The 17,835-nt window shown below is 40.2% G+C and overlaps 2 non-coding genes across 2 annotated transcripts; both read left to right on the top strand.

Annotated features, from left to right (window-relative positions):
* Window positions 1-927: 927 nt before the first annotated feature.
* Window positions 928-1,009, top strand: TRNAS-UGA (transfer RNA serine (anticodon UGA)). The gene has a single exon. It is a non-coding gene; the product is annotated as a tRNA-Ser (tRNA).
* A 9,234-nt stretch (window positions 1,010-10,243) lies between these two features.
* On the top strand, window positions 10,244-10,327 carry TRNAS-UGA (transfer RNA serine (anticodon UGA)). The gene has a single exon. It is a non-coding gene; the product is annotated as a tRNA-Ser (tRNA).
* The last annotated feature ends 7,508 nt before the right edge of the window (window positions 10,328-17,835 follow it).

Raw genomic sequence — 17,835 nt, 5'->3', positions numbered from 1 at the left:
ATTATAAGGGGTGTTAATATGTCGGAGTGGTTAAGGAGACAGACTTTAAATCTATTGGGCTATGCCTGCCATGTTTGAATCGAGTGGTTAAGGAGACAGACTCGAAATCTGTTGGGTTATGCCTGCGCAGGTTCAATTCTTGCTATTGACGAGTTTTGTTTAGTTTTATTGTGAAATCAAACATCCGTTGAACAAGAAACGAATCATTCTTTATATAAGGGTGTCAATATGTCCGAGTGGTTAAGGAGACACACTCGAAATCTGTTGGGCTGTGCACTTCTATTGAAATGTGAACAAGGAATGAATCGTTCTTTATATAAGGGTGTCAATATGTCCACTCCTATGCCTGCGCAGGTTCAAAAATGAACCTGCTGTTGATGAATTGTGAACAACGTGTGAATATGTCCACTCCTATGCCTGCGCAGGTTCAAATCCGATGAACAACGAATGAATCATTCTTTAAATAAGGGAGTCAATATGTTCGAGTGGTTAAGGAGACATTCTTTAAATAAGGGTGTCAGTATGTTCGAGTGGTTAAGCAGACAGACTCGAAATCTGTTGGGCTGTGCACTTCTATTGAAATCTGAACAAGGAATGAATCATTTTTTATATAAGGTGTCCGGTTTGATATCTCACATCGGCTGAACAAGGAAAGAATCATTCCTTATATAAGGTCGTTGTATGTCCGAGTCGTTAAGGAGATAGACTTAAAATCTGTTGGGCTATGCTTACGCAGGTTCGAATCCTGCTGTTCTCGAATTCTTAGTAGTTCGAGTACTGATTCTTTTAGCTGTATTGTGAAATCTCACATCATTTGAACAAGGTACGTTGAGCTATGCCTACGCAGGTTTGAATAATTCTATTGAAATCTCACATCGGTTGAAGAAGGAACAAAGAGAAGGAACAAATCATTCTTCATATAAGGGTGTCAATATGTTTGAGTGGTTAAGGAGACAGACTTGAAATCTGTTGGGCTATGCCTGTGTAGGTTCGAATCCTACTGTTGACGAGTTTTTAGTAGTCTGAGTGGTTAAGGAGATAAACTCAAAATGGGGCTATACACACAGACAGAAAGGAACAAAGAGAAGGAACAAATAAATCATTCTTCATATAAGGGTGTCAATATGTTTAAGTGGTTAAGGAGACACACTTGAAATCTGTTGGGCTATGACGCCTGTGTAGGTTCGAATCCTACTGTTGACGAGTTTTTAGTAGTCCGAGTGGTTAAGGAGATAAACTCGAAATGGGCTATACGCACACAATTTAAATCTTGCTGTGGGTTGGGTGGGTTATGAACTCTACTCAAGGTGGAACAAGGACCATAGTACATCGAATGTCATACTTGAGGTCTATTATTTGTATTTTTTGCTTTTGAGTACATTGAATGTCATACTTAGGTTTATTGTTTGTATTTTTTGCTTTTGAGTTATACTAACATGGTTGATTTGTAGCTAAAAGCTAAGGAGATAAATGTTTTTGTGTCAGATCCTAGATTTAACATTTATGTGAATATTATTAGAAAACAAATGTGGCTCTCACCACAAAACTCTGCCACTTTGATATCCACCCAAGGCTCAGTCCACGATTAAAGAATAAAAAAAAATAAATGTGGTTGTTGGAATTTGAGCCCAGGTCTCCACGGCCAGAACGTGGAATTCTCACAACTAAACTACATTCACCTTGTTTTCTATCCCATCATTTATCGTAAACAAGCCCCAAAGGGCTCATCTATCGACTAACAGTTCATGATTTAAGGATAAATCAACAAACTTTTAATTGTCTCCACATCAAATTGTTCATACTGTGAGAGCCCATCTCGAGGTTTTAAAGTTAAGCTTAAACTAGTAAACTCTTTATCATTTCATACATAGTAACATGATCGTATTATCTAGTAACCCACTGACATGTGTAATCCATTGAAAAAAAAAAAAAGGACATGTGTAATCCATTGAAAAAAAAAAAAAAAACTACTTCTTTCTGCTATTCACTTTCAATTGTTGGGATTCAAGCCTAGGTCTACACAACCACAACTTGGATCCTCACCACTAAACTATAACATCTACTTTGATATTTAGTCCATCATTTAATACCAAAATTGATATGGTCTTGAGGGTCCATGATTAAAGATAAGCTAGCAAGTCCCTAATTATCTCCATAATATATTATCCGTTATAATAATGAAAAGAAAAATATGTCTAGGATTCGAGTCCAAGTTTTACCATTATTTATTATAATCTAGGCCCCTGGGCTGATATGTCATCTCATCATTTAATACCAATGTTGATCTTATTCTGGCAGTTCACAATTGAAGAGAAGCTAGCAAACTCCTAATTGTCTCAACATTATGTTGTTCATTTCATATAGGAATAGAACACTATGAGAGCCTAGGGCTTCTTGTTTCTCTAGCTCTTTCTGGCCATCATTCTTGGGAGGAAGCATCATGGAGGTACTTGGTTAAGGGGGCAACATAGAGGTGACTTGGAGAGGCAACATGGTAATGACTAAGAGGCTTGGAGGGGTTATATGTCGGTTACTTGGAGGAGGATTGAAGAAGAGACATGGTTCTAACTTAAAACGGTTGATGTGGCAACTTGGAGGATGAGACATGGAGTCAACTAGGAGAAACAGATATGATGGTGACTTGGAGGAGGGTTGGATCCAACATGACTATGACTTAAAGAGGTTGATGTTGTGACATGACTGTGACTTGTAGGAGGTTGATGCGTCACTTAGAGAAGGAGATAATATGAAGGTGACTAAGAGGATGTGACATGTCGATTACTTAGAGAATGCTTAGGGGGAGGGTAGAGAAGAAAGAAGAAAGAAAGAAATAAAAAAAAAATAATAAAATAGTCGGCTGGCGAGCGGCGGAGGGCGGCGACAGGCGCCAAACACGCGTCGACCATCAGCTAGAGCAACGCAGCTCCAGCGAGGCGTTGACACGTGTCGCCTGCAAGCCGGGCCAAACCGCAACGCCAGTCGAGCCGACCGGACCGGCCGACCCGTGACTACGCGGAGGCGGGCGCGCGTGCAGCCTGCGACTGGCTCCTTCCCGCACGCGTGACCATGCACTCCCAGCGCGTTGCTGGCGCGTGAGCGTGCGTGGGACGGCCAATTTGGCCCGGTTTCTTTCTGCTTGGCCGATTTTTGTCCCGGTTCCAGTTCTAATACTATTTTTACGTGATAGGGACCTAATTAAAGAAATTAGTATTTTTGGACACCTCACGGGCAAAGAAACGGTAGAACAAGGGCACGTGTCAACCAAGTAAGTCACCACCCGGTATTTCGGAAGAAATACTTGTAGGATTCGCTTGGATTGCATGCATGCTAGTAGTTTTGCTTCAGATTAGCTCTCCATGTAAATTATTGGTCAGATTAACTGTTATGATTGTATTGAGTGAATTACATGAATGTTGCTATATGCTTTATGCTTCCGCTGTATGTATGCATGCATTTAATTTATGTTGGAATTGTGTATTCCGTGTTTCGGGTGCTTGATAGACGACTTCGCCCCATTGAGCGCGAACTTCGTGCTCTAGGTGCTTGATGGAGGTCATCGCGCCGTTGAGCCGGTATGTCTAGTTTGCGGGAATTATATAGTATGATGTTAGAAGACGGTTGCATGCACACTCTGTTAATTGCTAGGGCCCATTTCTATGATAAGCTTAGGGAATTATTGTTAGGAGCGATATGTCGCTCCAGCCAGATTTAATTTCCCCCTAGGAACTTAGCAGTTTACCATGGTAAGAAGGTACCTCGGAGTGTTCATAGATTCTAGCGTGAGAACGGTATCTATAGCTTCGTGGGAGGACCAAGGGTCCCTGATCAGTCCTTACTGCTCTTAGCCATTTGGCATGGAAAATGTGTCCCCACGTCGTACAGCCCATTAGCTGCCTGGGAACGGGTTGGGTCGCGCCCCCCATAGGGGCAAGCCCCAAGGGACTAAGATTAGAACCAGATGTCCTAGAACCGAAGTAGGAAACTGTTGGAATTCTGTTAAACTAAGATGCAAAGAGAGACTACAACTAGGTGGCTTACTTAGTATAATTTTTATACTCATTCCTTTCTACTTTTTTTGTCAGGTGCCGGTCTCAGTGGAGGAGCGTTCGAGAGCTGTGCGGTCACAGAGGGGGTCGTTCCGGAGCGTCAGTCCCTTTTCGGTCTTCTAGAGTCTTTTGCGAATTCCTTTTAGATTTGTATTTTATTTTCTTTTTGTAAACTTAAATCCTCTTTTGAAATATTTTAATTTTATTTGATTTTCATCTTTTTATTTCACTCTTCTTTTTATTTTATTTTCTTTTTGTTTGTTTTCGATTTTATCTTTTTAGTCATGATTCGGTTTTTCGAAGCCACGAAAATCGGGTCGTGACAAATTGTTCTAGTATAGAGAGTCGTACACCTCTGTGACTCATCTCGACGACACGCCTCGCCGCGACCAGGTATGCATTCTAACCCTGTTTAGTAGGATATGAGTGGTTGCAAGGCTGTAAAAATTTGATGTTTGTCTTGGGAAAGTGGTATCTATGATTACGCTTTAGAGTGTTTAATAGTGAATGTTCACTCTATTACTGTCGATGTTGGATTTCAGTTATTGTGAGGAGGCCGAGAGGGTTCACGTTATAACTTACTGGCCTTAGGAAGACAAAGGGGTGACTTCGCAAAGTGCGTGACGTCCAACCCATAGAAATGTATATCATACCTTCTAAGGTCTAGTAAGAGATGGTATACCTATGGCTCAGCCTCCCATGACCATAATTCTAGATGTCAAGCATGCTTCCTTTGTGACCACACTGTAGGCCTAGACAATATAGAATATGCCTTAAGCAGACCACATAGTAGACCCAGATAAAGTTCTTACAGACAAGGGTAACCACTATAGGAGTTATGCACCCTTCAAGCAACCCAATTTCATAAGTGAGTTTGGTTAAGTTGGAGGTCGAGAAATAAGATTCACCAACATTGAGAGTGAAGCTATGGAGGACATGGCTTCAAGGTCGGTTGGAATCTTCACGAGCTAAGTTTCAGTTATGGACTTCCAAAAGCATGATGTACGCTTAATGCCACTCAAGAGATATGGAGTGCAGGATATTCCTATTGATGGATCAACCAATAGAGAACAAGTCGCTTTGGACCTTGGTAGAATGGACAAAGTCTAAATGCAGAACGTGGTCATTAGAACCAAAAAAAAAAAAATAATAATAATAAAATAATAATGATGATAATAATAATAGTAATAATAATAAAGAAAGAGTTCTAATCTATCCTTTGGTCAGGATAGGCATGCTCACAAAGTAAAGGACGTAGAATCGTCAAGGTAGTCCGGTGAACCTCGGGGTCGAGAACAACAGAAAAAGAGGTCAAGCTATGGTCACGCTATCGCCATCTGGAGAGAGAAAATCTAGATGTGTGTTCGTGAGAACCTACCCTCGTATAGGTCACCCAAATTACAAAGAGCAGGATTTTAGCTACACACATGAGTGTGACGCCGTACTTATAAAGCATGCTCAGACAGAGGTAGAACTCCTAGACAACGGTATGCTAAAGACCACCAGAAGGTAGTGAGACGGTAACTAGTAACCAGGAAAGACTAGCAGAGACATGATACGTCTTAGAGAATACACTGACATAGCATCCTCAAAATCTGAGGGAGGCTAGCTACCTAACAAGAGTCTTCAGAGAGTTCCCTAAAATATGGTACAAGAACTTGAAAGGTTCACGTGATCGAAAAAACCAGTAATGAGAAATCATTACGAGAGGAGACGTGACTAGCTCAGTCATAAAGATACTGCAAACCCCTAGGCTAGGTACCACGTAGTCCAAGATAGTCGTGTATTGGTGGCGTCTCATAGAGAGATACCGACCATATTAGCTTGGCGTAAGAAACCTCTAGGCGTTTAATGAAAGTATGACGAACCGGTGAAACCCAAGGGGCAAGCCCCAAGGGACTAAGATTAGAACCAGATATCCTAGAACCGAAGTAGGAAACCGTGGGAATTCTGTTAAACTAAGATGCGAAGAGAGTCTACAAGTAGGTGACTTACTGAGTATAATTTTTATACTCATTCCTTTCTACTTTTTTTGTCAGGTGCCGGTCGAGGTGGAGGAGCTTTCGAGAGCTATGCGGTCATAGAGGGGGTCGTTCCGAAGCATTCGAGAGCTGTTCGGTCATAGAGGTGGTCGTTCCGGAGCGTCAGTCCCTTTTCGGTCTTTTGGAGTCTTTTGCGAATTCCTTTTAGATTTGTATTTTATTTTCTTTTTGTAAACTTAAATCCTCGTTTGAAATATTTTAATTTTATTTGATTTTCATCTTTTTATTTCACTCTTCTTTTTATTTTATTTTCTTTTTGTTTGTTTTCGATTTCATCTTGTTAGTCACGATTCGGTTTTTCGAAGCCTCGAAAATCGGGTCGTGACAGTTAAATTGGATTACTCTACATAACAGATCTATCTTGAGATTACTGATGGAAAGTTCACCTGCCAACCTCCCATGAATGATGAGTAGACAAGTACACATCATACTACACACAAGAGAGAGAATTCTACGACGTCATGCCTCAACCCAAGTCACCGTTTTTACACTACACAGGCAAAGCTAGCTACCTTAAGTCAAAGAACAGAAGAGTTCACCCTAAAGAGACTTGTCGCTTGACATATCCACGATGCCAGGAAAGGGTGAACCACCTCCTGTGAACCTAAAGTGGGTTCCTGGGCAACTTAAGTAACATTGAAACTTCAAGACAGCCCCAGATGCCTAGATAGCAGTAGAGACTAGGCCTGAACATTCTAGAGCTCCGAGTAAAACTCGTGCATACCTGCTAGATTAAGAATGTGTTGAGACCCAACAAGTAGGATGCTTACTGAGTATTTTTATACTCACCATTTCTCCATTCTTTTTCAGGTGTTCGTATGTTGTTAGTTGAGGTTGAGGGGTGTTCGAGAGTTGTGCGGTCACAGAGTGGGTAATTTTGGAGAATCGATCTATCTTTATGTTTTGAGTCATTTGTACTTCAATTTGTAATTGTATCTCAAACCCATTTCGATATTAAAATAAATTTGAACAGCACCATCCTCTAATGAGATTCGTTTTTTATTTAATTGTGGTGTTGTTTGTCTCTATTTTGATTTACATTCTACCTCATTTATCTTTTATTTTATTTTACTTTATCTTATACTTTCTTTTGGTCTTTGTCTTTTTATCCCCGTCGGAGTTTCGAAGCCTAAACAATTGGGTTGTGACATTTCTCCACATAGATTAATCTTACCTCCAACCGGAGCGGCTCCTAGTCAATCACGTGTGTATTGTTTGTTATATACTTGTGCAACATGGAACACATCATTTACTCTTGAGGGGACTCAGGGTAATGCTAATCGGTATGCTACCAGTTCAATCAACTCTATTTTCTTTAATAAGCTAATAAAGTAAAGGCTAAACATGACATGATTAATGAGCTATGCAACGCAACATGAATGTATTCCATGAATGTATGAGAATAGGACAGAAAACTACCATAAAATTTTGTGCCATTTTAAAACATTCAATAACACAACGAAAATTAATATAAAAACATATACATGTATATGTGTTCAATTTGTTCCTAAAAGAAGGAACGGGACCGAGATACAAAAGATGTATATGATATAACAGACTACAGAAATAAATGGACAAGACATACGCCTTGGGTCAACACCCTTCTGTGGCTACCTAGCTCTCAAGTACTTCTCCCTCATCCAACAACATCATACACCTCGAAGAAAAAATGGTCAGAAGGATGAGTATATAAATATAACCTGTAAGTAATTTATTTGTAGGCTCTCATTGCACACTCTCCCCACTTTTAATTCGAAAATCCTTCATGAAACTTGTTAGAAAACTCATTTTAGAAGATGTACAAATTGGTTGGAGAGGAAATAGTGTATCATATCCCTCGAATTCAGAAGAAATTCGAGAAGAAAAAAAAAAAAAAAAGAAGAGCTTGAATCTCGAGTTCTAGGAACTCTCAAAACTCATTCTTGTCCCAAAACATTGCCCACAACTTCTTATTTATAGATGAAGTTTGCATTGTCTTTGATCATTCTAGAGTCGTACTAAATTTTATCTCCAAGTTTCTGAACTGACTGTCGAAAATATCTATTCATATGACGGTGCTACCTACCTTTATTTTAAATATTCGTTCTTGGATCTAAGGAATCTCGAGTCTTCTTGAAAATATTCAAATTTCGGCTCAATCTAATGGTTAGATCTTATCATATGAGCGATTTTGTGCAGCTTATCAATTCTAAAATCGAATATGCTAGGAGCATTTTCATAATTATCTTTATCTTCATACCATTTTAGTATTTTTTTTATTTTAACATTTTATAATAAAACTCCAAACTTTTTGGTAATTTTTTTTACCCCTTTTAGTAATTTTTTCTTCTTCAACCTTTTAAAGTTCCTCCTCCAAAAAAACAAAAAAAAAAAAAAAAAAAAAAATTCAATTACTTCCCCACGAAATATTAAAATCGAAAAAGTTTCTTAAACGATTAGAAAATTGATTTTTTTATTCTTTATGCTTATTATTTTATTTTTTCCAATGTTTTTGGATCCTTATGAAACCTTATTAAAGGGTTGAAAATATTTTCGTTGGGCCCTTTGAACCATCCTTGAATCTCTTACTTCTTCTTTTTGATATTTCACTTTTTCTAGAGTGCCTTAACTTACTTGGATGTTATAACTACCTCGTCTTCCTCCCTCCCTTCTATTTTAACTTATTTATTGGAATCTCACCAATTTAACATCATGTCATGTTCCTCACATAGTGCTTGATAGCCACAAACCTAGTCATAACTTAAAGGAAATGATACAAAGTAAGGCGACGCAAACACAAGAATGAAAGAGACAGCGCAGGTTCGAATTCTGTTGTTGAATCATTCCTTATATAAGGATAGCCTACGAGGTGTCAATATGTTTGAGTGCTTAAAGAGACAGCGCAGGTTTGAATTCTGTTGTTGAATCATTCCTTATATAAGGATAGCCTGTGCATCATTCCTTATATAAGGGGTGTTAATATGTCTAGACTTGAAATCAGGTTTGAATCTTGCAACAAATTTTTAGCTTTATTGTGAAATCTCAAATCGGTTGAACAAGGAATGAATCATTCGTTATGTAAGGGGTGTTAAAATGTCTGATTGGTTAAGGAGGCAGACTCGAAACTGTTGGACTATGCCTGCTTAGGTTCGAATTGACGAATTTTTTAGCTTTATTGTGAAATCACACATCGGTTGAATAAGGAACGAATAATTCTTTATATAGGGGTGTCAATATGTCCGAGTGGTTAAGAAAACAGACTCGAAATTTGTTGGGCTATGCCTGCGTAGGTTCGAATCTTACTGTTGATGAAGTTTTGTTTAGTTTTATTGTGAAATCATACATCCGTTGAACAAGAAAAGAATCATTCTAATCGAGTTCTTTGTTCGATATTTGAGGATTTGAGGATTTATCAATCTATTGGCACGACTAAGTTTTTTGAGCATAAGCTCTCATGGCTTTGTTTTGGGCTCGTTTTTTGTTCGATATTTGAGGATTTGAGGATTTACCAATCTATTGGCACGACTAAGTTTTTTGAGCATGTTTTTTGTTCGATATTTGAGGATTTGAGGATTTACCAATCTATTGGCACGACTAAGTTTTTTGAGCATAAGCTCTCATGGCTTTGCTTTGGGCTTCCCTAAAAGGCCGTGCACTTCTATTGAAATCTGAACGAGGAAAGAACCATTCTTTATATAAGGTGTCCAGTTTGATATCTCACATCGGCTGAACAAGGAAAGAATCATTCCTTATATAAGGGTGTCAGTATGTCAGAGTGGTTAAGGAGATAGACTTGAAATTTGTTGAGTTATGCTTGCGCAGGTTCAAATCCTGCTGTTCTCAAATTCAAAGTAATCCGACTAGTTATTCTTTTAGCTTTATTGTGAGAATCGACGAATTTTTTTAGCTTTTAGTAGTCTGAGTAGTTAAGGATCTGTTGGGCTATGGTTGCTAAGGTTCGAATTCGTATAGTTGAATTTTTTTAGCTTTACTGTGAAATCACACATCGGTTGAACAACAAGGAACAAATAATTCTTTATATAAGTGTGTCAATATGTCCGAGTGGTTAAGGAGACAGACTCGAAATCTTTTGGGCTATGCTTACGCAGGTTTGAATAATTCTATTGAAATCTCACATCGATTGAATAAGGAACAAATCATTCTTCATATAAGGGTGTCAATATGTCCGAGTGGTTAAGGAGACAAATTTGAAATCTGTTGGGCTATGCTTGCGCGTAGGTTCGAATCCTACTGTTGACTTTTGTTGATGAGTTTTTAGTAGTCCAAGTGGTTAAGGAGACAAACTCGAAATCATCTAGTTTAAATTTTGTTGTGGGTTGGGTGGGTTATGAACTCTACTCGAGATGGAACAAGGACCATAGTACATCGTTATGAATGTCATACTTGAGGTTTATTGTTTGTATTTTTTGCTTTTGAGTTATACTAGCATGGTTGATTTGTAGCTAAAAGCTAAGGGTATAAATGTTTTTGTGTCAGATCCTAGATTTAACATTTATGTGAATGTTATTGAAAATTAGAAAACAAATGTGGCTCTCCTGCAAAACTCTGCCACTTTGATATCCACCCAAGGCTCAGTCCACGATTTAACATTTATGTGAATGTTATTGAAAATTAGAAAACAAAAGGCTCAGTCCACGATTTAACATTTATGTGAATGTTATTGAAAATTAGAAAACAAATGTGGCTTTCCTGCAAAACTCTGCCTTTGATATCCACCCAAGGCTCAGTCCACGATAAAAGAATAAAAAATAAAAAAAAATAAATGTGGCTGCTAGAATTCGAGCCCAAGTCTCCACAGCCACTATGTGGAATTCTCACCACTAAACTACAACCACCTTGTTTTCAAGTGCATCATTCATCGTAAACAAGCCCCAAAGGGCTCATCTATCGACTTACAATTTGTTGATTTATCCATGTTGAGGTTTTAAAGTTAAGCTTAAACTAGTAAACCCTTTATCATTTCATACATAGTAACATGATCGTATTATCTGGTAACTCGCTTAAACTAGTAAACCCTTTATCATTTCATACATAGTAACATGATCCTATTATCGGGTAACCCACTGACGTGTGTAATCTTTAAGAAACCATTGCAAAAAAAAAAAAAAAAAAAAAACAAAAAAAAAAAAAAAACAAAATTACTTCTTTCTGCTCAATTCACTTTCAATTGTTGGGATTCAGCCAAGGTCTACACAACCACAACTTGGATCCTCACCACTAAACTACAACATCTACTTTGATATTTAGTCCATCATTTAATACCAACATTGATCTGGTCTTGAGGGTCCATGATTAAAGATAAGCTAGCAAGTCCCTAATTATCTCCATAATATATTATTCGTTATAATAATGAAAAGAAAAATATGTCTAGGATTCGAGTCCAAGTTTTACCATTATTTATTATAATCTAGGCCCTTGGGTTGATATATCATCTCATCATTTAATACCAATGTTGATCTTATTCTGGCGGTTCACAATTGAAGAGAAGCTAGCAAACTCCTAATTGTCTCAACATTATATTGTTCATTTCATATAGGAATAGAACACTATGAGAGCATAGGGCTTCTTGTTTCTCTAGCTCTTTCTGGCCATCATTCTTGGGAGGAAGCATCATGGAGGTACTTGGTTAAGGGGGCGACATAGAGGTGACTTGGAGAGGAAACATGGTAATGACTAAGAGGCTTGGAGGGGTTATATGTCGGTTACTTGGAGGAGGATTGAAGAAGAGACATGGTTCTAACTTAAAATGGTTGATGTGGAAACTTGGAGGACGAGACATGGAGTCAACTAGGAGAAACAGATATGATGGTGACTTGGAGGAGGGTTGGATCCAACATGACTATGACTTAAAGAGGTTGATGTTGTGACATGATTGTGACTTGTAGGAGGTTGATGCGTCACTCAGAGAAGGAGATAATATGAAGGTGACTAAGAGGATGTGACATGTCGATTACTTAGAGAATACTTGGGGGGGAGGGTAGAGAAGAAAGAAGGAAGAAAGAAAAAAAGAGTCAGCCAGCGAGCGGCGGAGGGCGACGAGAGGCGCCAGACACGCGTAGACCATCGGCTGGAGCAACGCAGCTCCAGTGAGGCATCGACACGTGTCGCCTGCAAGCCGGGTCGAACCGCAATGCAAGCCGAGCTAACCACACCGACTCAGACCGGCCGACCCGCGACTACGCGGAGGCGGGCGCACGTGTAGCCTGCGACTGGAGCCTTCCCGCGCGCGTGACCACGCACTCCCAGTGCGCTGCTGGCGCGTGAGCGCGCATGGGACGGCCAATTTGGACCGGTTGCTTTTTGCTTGGCCGATTTTTGTCCCAGTTCTAGTTCTAATACTATTTTTACGTGAATAGGGACCTAATTTAAAGAAATCAGTATTTTTTGACACCTCACGAGCAAAGAAACGCTAGAAAAAGGGCACGCGTCAACCAAGTAAGTCACCACCCGATATTTCGGAAGAAATACTTGTAGAATTTGCTTGGATTGCATGCATGCTAGTAGTTTTGCTTCAGATTAGCTCTCCATGTAAATTATTGGTCAGATTAACTGCTTTGACTGTATTGGATGAATTACATGAGTGTTGCTGTATGCTTTATGCTTCGGCTGTATGTATGCATGCATTTAATTTATGTTGGAATTGTGTATTCCGTGTTCCGGGTGCTTGATGGACGAATTCGCCCCATTGAGCGCGAACTTCATGCTCTAGGTGCTTGATGAAGGTCATCGTCTTGTTGAGCCAGTATGCCTAGTTTGCGGGAATTATATAGTATGATGTTAGAAGACGATTGCATGCACACTCTGTTAATTGCTAGGGCCCATTTCTATGATAAGCTTAGGGAATTATTGTTAGGAGCGATATGTCACTCCAGCCAGATTTAATTTCCCCCTAGGAACTTAGCGGTTTACCACGGCAAGAAGGTACCTCGGAGTGTTCATAGATTGCTAGCGTGAGAACGGTATCTATAGCTTCGTGGGAGGACCAAGGGTCCCTGATCAGTCCTTACTGCTCTTAGCCATTTCCCATGAGAAATGTGTCCCCACGTCATACAGCCCATTAGCTGCATGGGAACGGGTTGGGTCGCACCCCCATAGGGGGACTATATGGGCATAGGGGTATTCAACACACCCCTAGGCTAGGTACCACGTAGTCCCAGATAGCCATGTAGAGGTAGCGTCTCATAGAGAGATACTGACCATATTAGCTTGGCGTAAGAAACCTCTAGGCGTTTAATGAAAGGACAACGAATCGTTGAAACCCAAGGGGCAAGCTCCAATGGACTAATATTAGAACTATATGTCCTAAAATCGAAGTAGGAAACCGTTGGAATTCTGTTAAACTAAGATGCGAAGAGAGCCTACAAGTATGTGGCTTACTGAGTATAATTTTTATACTCATTCCTTTCTACTTTTTTTGTCAGGTGCCGGTCGAGGTGGAGAAGCGTTCGAGAGCTGTGCGGTCACAGAGGGGGTCGTTCTGGAGCGTCAGTCCCTTTTCGGTCTTCTGGAGTCTTTTGCGAATTCCTTTTAGATTTGTATTTTATTTTCTTTTTGTAAACTTAAATCCTCTTTTGAAATATTTTAATTTTATTTGATTTTCATCTTTTTATTTTATTTTCTTTTTGTTTTTTTTCGATTTCATCTTTTTAGTCACGATTCGGTTTTTCGAAGCCTCGAAAATTGGGTCGTGACAGATTTTTATTAGAGCAGTCGGGTTTTAGATTCTGTAGACTTTTTCTAGGATAGAGAGTCATACACCTCTGTGACTCAGCTTGACGACACGCCTCGCCGTGACTAGGTATGCATTCTAACCCTGTTTAGTAGGATATGAGTGGTTGCAAGGCTCTAAAAATTTAATGTTTGTCTTGGGAAAGTGGTATCTATGATTACGCTTTAGAGTGTTTAATAGTGAATGTTCACTCTATTACTGTCGATGTTGGATTTGAGTTATTGTGAGAAGGCCGAGAGGGTTCACGTTATAACTTACTGGCCTTAGGAAGACAAAGGGGTGACTTCGCAAAGTGCGTGATGTCCAACCCATAGAAATGTATATCAGACCTTCTAAGGTCTAGTAAGAGATGGCATGCCTATGGCTCAACCTCCCATGACCATAATTCTAGATGTCAAGCATGCATCCTTTGTGACCACACTGTAGGCCTAGACAATATAGAATATGCCTTAGGGTAGACCACATAGTAGACCCAGACAAAATTCTTACAGACAAGGGTAACCACTATAGATGTTATGCACCCCTCAAGCAACCCAATTTCATAAGTGAGTTTGGTTAAGTTGGAGGTCGAGAAATAAGATTCACCAACACTGAGAGTGAAGCTATGGAGGACATGGCTTCAAGGTCGGTTGGAATCTTCACGAGCTAAGTTTCAGTTATGGACTTCCAAAAGCATGATGTACGCTTAATGCAATCAAGAGATATGGAGTGCAGGATATTCCTATTGATGGATCAAACAATAGAGAACAAGTCGCTTTGGACCTTGGTAGAAAGGACAAAGTCTAAATGCAGAACGTGGTTATTAGAACCAAAAAAAAAAAAATGATGATAATAATAATAGTAATAATAATAAAGAAAGAGTTCTAATCTATCCTTTGTTCAGGATAGGCATGCTCACAAAGTAAAGGACGTAGAACCGTCAAGGTAGTCTGGTTGACCTCGGGGTCGAGAACAACAGGAAAAGAGGTCAAGCTATGGTCACGCTATCGTCGTGTGGAGAGAGAAAATCTAGATGTGTGTTAGTGAGAACCTACCCTCGTATAGGTCACCCGGATTACAAAGAGCAGGATTTGAGCTACACACATGAGTGTGACGCCGTACTTGTAAAGCATGCTCAGACAGAGGTAGAACTCCTAGACAACGGGATGCTAAAGACCACAAGAAGGTAGTGAGACGGTAACTAGTAACCAGGAAAGACTAGCAGAGACATGATACGTCTTAGAGAATACACTGACATAGCATCCTCAAAATCTGAGGGAGGCTAGCTACAAAACAAGAGTCTTCAGAGAGTTCCCTAGAATATGGTAGAAGAACTTGAAAGGTTCACGTGATCGAAAAAACCAGTAATGAGAAATCATTACGAGAGGAGACGTGACTAGCTCAGTCATAATGATACAGCATGAGTTAGCCTGAGTGAACGCAAAGGACTCATGCAAGGATCCCTTACTACCAAAAGAGCCCGTACGCAAAGGACTCATGCAAGGATCCCTTACTACCAAAAGAGCCCGTACGTAGCTCAAATGAGTATTAATACTCAAACGAACTACGTGACGGGGCATCTCGTATGAGGAAAGACCTGTGTTAACCAAATGAGATGCAATTACGAGGCCATTTTTGGTGAAGTAGTAAGGACCGCAAGGGTCCCAACAAGGTTAGGATACCTCCTATGAGGATCAAAGAGAGGAACATGTTGAAGACTGCCTTCTAGAGTCATGAGGAAGGTGAGTTTACTGATAAGCCCTTTCGACCCGACCAATGCCTTGTGAAAGTGTAAGATTACAAAAGTCGAAGGTTCATAAGATTCTCTTGCTATCATCATTGTAGTCGTCTTTGACGATATGACAATGAACACTTGAGGAAGGTTCTGGTGGTGTTATGAACATATCAATCATGCGCTAAGATCTCCTAAGTGCTAGTGTTGGCTGTCTGAGATGACAACCGAAGTTATGTGGTGTCAAGCGGAGAATTCATCGTAGACACCAATAAGATTGAAGGAGCTATGAGGTGGCCAAAACTGACCACAGTCACTAAGGTACGAAGTTTTTTGAAATCTTTTGAAAGACTCGTACGTGATATTTCTAGGATCTCTGTAGCACCTACACGAATACCAGCAGACGAACAGAGTTTCCAGGAACTTAAGCAAAGGTTGGTGACTGCATCAATTCAAGGTGGGCTAGACAACCTTGTAACGTATAGAGATGCCTCATGTAAGGGCTTAGGGTGCATGCTTATGCAGAATGGTAAGGCAGTAGCTTATGCTTCAAGAAAGCGGAAAGAGTACGAACAAAATTACCCTACTCATGACCTTGAACTAGCAGCAGCCGTGCTTGCCATGAAGACATGGCAACATTACTTGCATGGAGAAAAGTGCAAGCATACACTGACTAAAGAGCCTCGAGTAGTTGGTCGTGCAGATGAATGACACAGACCGTTCATACATCTGCAATGATCACCAAGCAAGGGAAGTTACAAGATGAAATGAAGAACGCTAAAAAAAAAAAAAAAACTGGGGTTGGAGTTAATTGTGATATCGCTAAGATAGCACAGATGACCATGCAACCCACTTTATGAAAACGTGTCTTTGATGCCCAGAGATCTGATGAACACCTCAACAAAGTGTGGAGTCAGACTGGGGCGGAAAAAAAAAAAACAACTAGGTATTCTATCTCCTCAGACGGGGTCCTACAGTGGCAAGACATTTTAGCTGATGCCCACAATACATCTGATACGTTCCACCGAGGATGTACGAAGTTATCTGAAGAGATGCTATTGGTGGCTTGGGAATGAAGAGAGACATGGCGGGTTTCGTAAGACGATGCTGATAGCAGGTTAAGACATCAAGATAGGGCCCAACAAGATTGCTACAACCCTTAAATGGGAAGTAGTGAGTGTGGGTTTTATATCGGGTTTGCCAAAGACTAAACAGACTTGTAACGTGATTTGGATAGTTGGGGTAGACCAACCAAGACAACTCACCTCATCCCAAGTGAGACCACTTATCGAGTAGATCGATGAGATAAGTTATATGTCAAAGAGGTAGTACGCCTATACGGGTACTAGTCCCTATTGGGTCAGACCAAGACGCGAAGTGTTGGTATGAAAGAGCGACCACCTTACTAAAAGTCTCGTGGGAGTAACCACCTTAATGAAGAGGCAACCTGAGAACGTAAAGAAGACGGGAGAGGGGCCTGTCCCAAACTCTTCCAAGAGACGCCAACTTTCGGGGACGAAAGTTTCTAAGGGGGGGAGAGTTTGTAATACCCGAAGAAAGAGAAATAGAAATAGAAAAAGAAAAAAAAAAGGAAAAGTCGAGGGATATTTGCCCCTCCAACCACCTAAGGGGTCCAAATTAAAGCCCATCCAGAGTCCTGCAAAAGAAAAATAGTGAGAGAAAGGGTTAGAGAGAACCTAGAGAGAGGAAAAGGGATGAACCGCCGGAAGACTCACTGAAAACTACCGTCGGAGTCTATTCCGATGAAGATCATGATACAAGGAGGTGAAGATCATGATGCAGGGAGACTTTCTTGGAAGGGAAAAGAGAATGTGGGTGGCCGGAGTCCCATTTTTCATCAAGAAATTGGAAAACCCGCAAGGTAAGGATCTTGAACGTTTTCTCAGATCTACGGTTTTTCTTTGTGAATCAAGATCTGAATCTTGATATATTCATCTAGGAACAACTCTTTGCATGTTCTGTGAAGAAGTATGGCCGAGATCTCAACCTGAAGGTGGAGATCTGAGAGTCGTTTGAGAACGGTGAGCGAACTATCGACGTTCTTAACTCGTCCGGTAGTCAAGCAAAATTTAAAAAAAATACGAGGACGTAGCCCGTACCACGATCTAAAACATTACCGAAGGAATTATGTCGATCTAATTTACGGATCAAAAGATATGAAAATCGGAAAAGAGGACTGTGTTTCGGTTTTCAGAGGGCAGAGAAGAAAGAAGAAAGAAAGAAAAAAAAAGAGTCGGCCGGCGAGCGGCGGAGGGCGGCGACAGGCGCCGGACATGCGTCGACATT

The sequence above is a fragment of the Cucurbita pepo genome, chromosome 9 (assembly GCF_057944985.1).
Source record: "Cucurbita pepo subsp. pepo isolate OVF chromosome 9, ASM5794498v1, whole genome shotgun sequence".
Lineage (NCBI taxonomy): Eukaryota > Viridiplantae > Streptophyta > Magnoliopsida > Cucurbitales > Cucurbitaceae > Cucurbita > Cucurbita pepo.
The sequence above is the reverse complement of the archived record's forward strand: the minus strand, read 5'-3'. Positions and strand labels throughout refer to the sequence as shown.